The following is a 7,327-nucleotide window of genomic DNA, read 5'->3' as shown; positions in this document are numbered from 1 at the left end:
TTATTAAAAGATATTCTATTTCGAAAATTGTGAAACTATTCACTTTATAAATTTATTTAATTATTGAATTTATAAAAACTAATTCAACATTTTGAAATCGAGATTCCTTAATCTCCGCCAATTAAAAAAATTTGGAGTCCTTTTTTCGCTCTCTCTCCATTTCCCGCTCGCTCTCTTTCTCACTTTGCTCTATCCTCCCTCTCTTATCTCGATCTCTAACTATCTCTTTCTCTCTCCCTCTCTTCATTTTCTTTCTCTCTCTTTTCTATCTCTCGCTCTCTCTCTTCTCTACTTCAATCTTGCTTTGATTTTTTCCCACAACCAAGCTTCAGTTTTCCAATAATAATGAAGTTATGTACATAACCCAAATAGCCTACTTTGTTGGTCAAATAATACTCAAAGTTTTTTTCGTTGATTCATGCGGAATAAGAAAAAAATGTGAAACAGAGGAAAGAGGAGGAAAGAGGAAGGGAGGGAAAAATCTAAAAAAGTTTGAACAAATTTTGAAGAGAGAGGGAAAGTTTGAAATTCATACAATTTTGTAAAATTTAAAGAGAAAAAAAGGGAGTTTGAAATCCGTAAAAATCTGTACAATTTGAAAAGATAGAATAAAAGAGTGAGGGAAGGAGGAGAGACGAGGGAGAGAGAAGAAGATGAAGAATGGGGAAGAAATAGAAGGAGAGGAGAATACCAGAATATTTAAGTGAAAAAAAAGGAAAGTAAAAATTTAAGTTAAACAAAACATAGGTTTTCAAAGGGGTGACCTGTATAATAGTGGATTTGGGAAAAGAGTTAGTCAGCTCAAAAACTCAAATCTCATTGACCCAGTTAAATTTACGTCATTTAGCACAATTTCCCTTTCACCCACCAAATCATTTATGCAAAATTCATATATTATGGTTTGTGGTTGGCTTATATTGTATTTATGACATTTTAGGACCATTTGGGAGTGCAAATTAATCAAAAGAAGCAAAAAAACGGAAAAACTTACATGGGAGGCGTCAGGCGCCTGCGTGCAGAAAAACAGTTTTTCTTCCAACTTTGCCCTTAATGAAACGCGTCTTCCAATGCGTTTTGGTGGTTCCAACCGATGCATACGTGTAGAAGAAGTGTTCCACTATCAGTTTGAGCACGATTTGGTCAGTCAAAAGAGTCGGAAATGGGTGATTCACCATCGTTTTAGGACCTACCTAACCAATTCTGCACAGCTATAAATTCCAGCAACTTCTCCACCAAAATCATCAAGCCTTGCTTCCTTCTCTTGATCATTTTTAGTGTTTCTTTGTTGCTTTCTACGTACTTTTGAGTTGCTTTCATTAGTTGCTTTTCGTTTTTAAATCCCGAGCACTTTACATTCTTTTATTGAGCTTTGTTTTGTTTCCATTTGTACTTAGTTATTTTCTACTTATTCAAATATATAAAAATCTAGCACTTTGCTTATTCTCTCTTTGCCTTTACTTTATTTTTAGTTAAGAGAGTGTGTTTTGGAGGAAAGAGCACGTGACACTCCCCCTTGCTTGAAAGTTTTTGGCGCCGTTGCCGGGGACTTTAGTTTTAAAATTATTTTCAAATTCTTTTAGTTTTTATTTTTGTGAATTGTTGTTGGGTGTAATTTCCATCCACCGTTTTTGTTCCATATTTTTGGTCGTTTATCTCACAAGGGTAAGTTAAAGTGCATGAGCACAAGATCTTTTCTTCTACCCCTTGACCCTGAGATTGAGCGGACCCTTCGAAAAACTCAAAAGGAGCAAAGACTTCGAAAACAACTAGAAAAGCAAAAAGAGAGACAAGGTGAAATCAGTCCTGAAAGTGAGGTAGAGAGTACGAGCACATCAATGGCAGATATTCCACCTCGTGATCCGGTTGATCCACCTGCTGTTAACGGTAATATGAGGGATCATGCAAGAAATGATGAATTCAACCATATCCAGATGGCGGACAACAGAGACGTGGCAATGCGAGAATATGCTGCCACGGCTTTTCAGAACTTTGATTCAGGGATAGTCAACCCTATTCCAGCCCACGCAAACTTTGAGCTTAAACCAATGATGTTCCAAATGTTGCAGACAATTGGACATTTTGGAGGGCAGGAACATGAGGATCCACATGATCATCTGAAATCATTCATTCAAATTGCAAATGCATTTCGATTACCTGGTATAACAGACGATGCTCTGAGACTAACACTTTTTCCATTTTCTTTGAAGGACCAAGCTAGAGCATGGCTCAATGCATTTCCACCGGGATCCATCACCACATGGGGGTCGTTAGTGGAGAAGTTCTTAACAAAATTCTTCCCACCTACTCGCCACGCTGATATCAGAGAGGAGATCATCTCCTTTAGACAGTATGATCGTGAACCTGTTCACGAGGCGTGGGAGAGATTTAAAGAACTAATCAGGAAATGTCCGAACCATGGCTTGCCGGCATGCATCCAGATAGAACATTTCTTTAGAGGTTTAGATCATCCTACTAAGATGATGTTAAACAATGCTGTCAACGGAGCCTTTACAAAGAAGACATTCAACGAGATAGTTGACATCCTAAATGACTTAGCTTCACACAACGAACTATGGTGTTCACAAAGATCTAGGGCAGCACCAAAGAAGCAAGATCCAGCTGGAGTTTTGGCTCTGGACATTGCGACCTCGATGCAAAAAGAGATGGTTACAATGAACCAGAGGCTGAAAGAGATGGCATTGGGAATAAAAAATCTATTTTACGGATAGTTAGCCTTTTATGTCTAAAAAGGGTTGCTAAGAAGTAGTGTTTTTTGCTTTCCATTCATTGCTCAACATGTTTTCCCAAAAAGTTAGGATTTAGAGAAGGCCACTGTAAGTCTTAACAAGTCAATACTGAAAAGGTTGCTTATTTGCATTGTTGAGTGGTTAAACCGAGGAGAGGAGCGCCTTAGACATAAGGGTTCCGCTTAAGTAGCCTAGACATAGGACCTTAACCCGAGGTTGCGACTATTTCCATCCTAAAACTAAGATATCTCTCATAATAGACATATTAGGGAATGTCTTAGGACTTTGAACTTGCTTAGACATAAGTCAAGTGAGAAGCGTAGTCGTTGGTTTCTAAAGTAAAATGCATATTGTCCTTAGCATGTCCTTGATTCTTTGATGGCTAACTTGAAGTAATTCGGGCTAGGTTTTATTATTATAAGTCCAAATCCCAAATCCAAACCATTATTTGTGACCACTTCCCATTTTACAAGAATCACTCATTCCAACATTCACTATTCTTTAAAACTTTAGAGTTTGGAAATTGTTTAGAAGTCCTTGAGGATCGATACTTGGATACTCCGTCCATTTTATATTACTCTGACAGGTGTGCGCTTGCATCTATATAATTGTTACCACGCTTAGCGCGTGCGTTCAGCATAAACATCCCAGTCACTCGTTCTTTGTTTGCTCGTACTGTTCTACCCTGTCTGTTGGTATGCCGATCTCTACTGGTACCACGGCTTCGGAGCCAAAGGCTAGCGAGAATGGAGTTTCGCCAGTTGACTCTCTTGGGGTGGTTCGATATGACCACAAAACTTGAGGAAGTTCCTCGGCCCATCCTCCCTTTCTGGAGTCCAACCTTAGCTTGAATCCTCGCTTTATGATCTTGTTTACTGCTTCAACTTGCCCATTTTCTTTTGGGTGCGCAGGGGACGAACTGAGGTGGCTTATGCCCAGTTTTCTGCAAAAGTCCTTGAACTTTGCATTGTCAAATTGTTTTCCGTTGTCCATCACTATAGCATTAGGTATGCCAAAGCGGCACACGATGTTTGTCCATATGAACGACGTGACCCTGGACTCTGTGATGTGGGATAGTGTCTCGGTTCGGCCCACTTGGTGAAGTAGTCCACAGCGACAACGGCGAACTTTGTTTGTCCTTTGCCCAGGGGAAAAGAACCTATGATGTCTACCCCCCATTGTGCAAATGGCCATGGGGCCGAGATGGGGGTGAGCAGTTCGGGAGGTTGATGGATAATATTTGCGAAACGCTGGCAGTTGTCACAAGCTTTCACAAACTGCTTTGCATCCTTCTCGACACTGGGCCAATAGTACCCTTGTCGAACCACCTTGGCCGACAACGACCTGGCGTCAGAGTGGTTTCCACACACCTCTTCATGGACTTCCCTAAGAATGTAAAGGCCTTCTTCGGGAGTCACACACTTGAGTAGAGGCAAGGAGAAGCCACGCCGGTACAACATTCCTTCCGGAGTATGAACCGAGCTGCTCTTCGAGCCATCTTCTTTTGCTCCTTCGGATCTTGCGGCGGATTTCCTTTGATGAACTCCACGATTGGGTCCATCCAAGTGGGTGATGGAGTATCAACCTCCATCATATCTGGCTCCATCATATTTGGCCAAGGCATCCGCATTAGAGTTTTCAGATCTTGGAACTTGACTCACCTCGTAAGTCCCGAACTGAGCGAGGTGCGATCTGACCTTGCTTAGATATTTTTCCATTCGGGAGTCCTTCGTTTGGTACTCCTCGTTGATCTGATTTACAACTAGCTGGGAGTCACTAAAGACCTTAATGTGATTGGCCCCCAGTCCTTTGGCAACGCGCAGGCCTGCTAGGAGTGCTTCATACTCGACCTCATTATTCGACGTCCGAAAGTTGAATCGCAGAGCATATTCGAATCGCTCACCTCCTGGTGCGAGCAAGAGGATTCCTGCCCCGCACCCCCTCTCGTTGGAAGATCCATCAACGTAGATCGTCCACGGGAGCTCGAACTTGGCCAACTGAGGTGGTGGAGTGAGCTCTGCGATAAAATCGGCCACTACTTGCCCTTTCAACGCAATTCTAGGCTCGAACTGGATGTCGTACTCGCTCAATTCCAATGCCCACTTCATCAGACGCTCAGATGTTTCGGGCTTAAGGAAGATATTTTTCAGAGGCAAGTTTGTAAGTACTACGACAGTGTGCGCTTGGAAGTACGGCCTAAGTCTTCTGGCCGAAGTGACTAAAGCGAGGGCCGGCTTCTCCATTTGGGGATATCTGGTCTCGGCCTCGGTCATGGCCTTACTGGTGTAATAAACGGGACTTTGGTGTGCGCCCTTCTGCCTGATTAGTGCCGAGCTGACGGCACTATCAGACACTACCAGGTACAAATGGAGCTTCTCTCCTGGCAATTGTTTTGCGAGTAGAGGTGCCGAGCAGAGATAGTTTTTTAACTGCTCTAACGCTTGTTCACACTCTACCGTCCATTCATATAGTCCCTTCTTCCTAAGAACCTTGAAGAAAGGAAGGCACTTGTCCGTTGACCTTGACACGAACCTATTCAAGGCTGCAATCCTGCCATTGAGGAACTAAAGCTGTTTTAGAGTCTTGGGCGCCTCCATCTCGAGCACGGCCTTTATCTTCTCTGGGTTAGCTTCAATCCTACGGTTACTGATCATAAAACCAAGGAACTTTCCCGAGGAGACTCCAAAGGCACACTTGGTCGGATTGAGCTTCATTTAGTACTTGTGTAGTACTCCAAAGGCTTCGGTCAGATCGAAAAGATGCGACTTTGACTGCTTGCTCTTGACAAGCATGTCGTCCACATACACTTCCATATTCCGACCGATCTGCTTGGCGAACATTTTGTTCACCATCCTTTGGTAGGTCGCACCCGCATTCTTTAGGCCAAAAGGCATTACCTTGTAGCAGTACAGACCTTGGTCTGTTATGAACGCGGTGTGATCTTGGTCTGGCAAGTGCATTTTAATTTGGTTGTATCCGGAGTAGGCATCCATGAAAGTGAGCAGCTCGTGCCCGGCTGTTGCGTCCACGAGCTGGTCGATCCTTGGAAGGGGGAAGCAATCTTTTGGGCATGCCTTATTTAAATTTGTGAAGTCCACGCACATCCTCCACTTCCCGTTGGACTTTTTAACTAATACTACATTAGAGAGCCACTCGGGATACAGAATTTCTCGTATATATTCAGCTTTTAAAAGTTTGTTTACTTCCTCAACAATTAAATCACTCCTCTCCTTATTTACAGGTCTTCTTTTTTGCTTTACAGGTCGGAATTATGGGTCTATGTTGAGGCGATGCACCATGATCTTTGGGTCGATGCCAGGCATGTCCTCGTGAGACCATGCGAAGACGTCCGAGTTAGACCTGAGGAAGTTGATCAGTTCTTCCCTGTCTGTGGCCCCCAGCTTGGTTCCTATGCTTACTTGTTTTTCAGGGCTAAGTAAGGGAATAAGCTCGAGCTCCTCTACTGGCAGAGAGAACTAGCTTTTGCTTTTCCTCGGAAGGTCGTCTTCACTGGTTTGCTCTTCCAGGGCACATACCGACGACCCTTTGAGCGCGGACGCGTAGCACTCCCTTGAAGTTTTTTGTTCACCTCGGACCGTGCCCACTCCATTAGGGGTTGAGTACTTCAGGACTTGATGCAATGTGGAGGGGACGGCCCGGAATGAGTGGATGATGGGTCTTCCGAAGATGGCGTTGTAGGCCGACCTGCCGTCGACCACCACAAACTCAGCCATCTGCGTTACTTAGGTAGCATCTTGTCCAATCGTGACTGGTACATCGATACACCCTTCAGGGGAGACCGATTCTCCAGAGAATCATACCAAGAGCGTTGGACTTTTCTTCAACTGTGACCTGGTCCATCCCAAGGCAAGATATGTTGGGAGGGACAAGATGTTAGCAAGCGCCTCCATCAACCAGTACTCTTCGGACCAGGACGTGGTCGATGAGAGGAGCGATCACGAGCGCGTCATTATGGGGCAATTGGACCCCCTCTAGATCGGCATCGTTGAAAGTGATGGAGCAAGTGGGCTTCTGCTCCCTGATGATACATACCTCGCGCCTGGCCTCGCGAGCTAACTCTTTCCTTTTGTTTCCGGACTGGCCCCCACTCGGGCCCCCGAAAATAGTGTTGATGACCGCAGGTCGGTCATCCCGACGAGGCGGCGTTCTTGAACGCTTCCTCTCTTCTTTCTTTTCGACCAAGTTAGACTTCGGTTTGCCCACAAATTTTTTGAAGTAGCCGTCTTGAATGAGGTCTTCAATCTGGCGCTTCAATTCCCAGCAATTTGACATATTGTGGCCGTGATCGCGATGAAAACGGCAATACTTGTCTTTGTTACGTTTTTCTGGGTCTCCCCAGAGCTTCTCAGGTCGCTTGAGGAGCTTTTCCATCCCAGTTTCCTCAATGTTTGTAAGTATTTCAGAGATTCGGATGGTGGTCGAGGTATAACCTTCGTAAGGTCGGCTTCGGTTGGGGCCACCGTCCGACCTGCGATACTCAGTTCGGCTACTGGAGGCAGATGGTCCCTTATCCTTGGACTTGACATCTGTCCTCCTCTTCTCCTGGTTCAATTTCTTCT

The 7,327-nt window shown here is 44.3% G+C and overlaps 1 non-coding gene across 1 annotated transcript; it reads right to left on the bottom strand.

The window, feature by feature from the left end:
• Positions 1–2,315: 2,315 nt before the first annotated feature.
• Positions 2,316–2,422, bottom strand: LOC148207886 (small nucleolar RNA R71). The gene has a single exon (XR_015787602.1). It is a non-coding gene; the product is annotated as a small nucleolar RNA R71 (small nucleolar RNA).
• Positions 2,423–7,327: the final 4,905 nt, after the last annotated feature.

This window comes from Momordica charantia, unplaced genomic scaffold, assembly GCF_013281855.1.
Source record: "Momordica charantia cultivar OHB3-1 unplaced genomic scaffold, Mcharantia_2.0 BLBB01000038.1, whole genome shotgun sequence".
Classification (NCBI taxonomy): domain Eukaryota; kingdom Viridiplantae; phylum Streptophyta; class Magnoliopsida; order Cucurbitales; family Cucurbitaceae; genus Momordica; species Momordica charantia.
The sequence above is the reverse complement of the archived record's forward strand: the minus strand, read 5'-3'. Positions and strand labels throughout refer to the sequence as shown.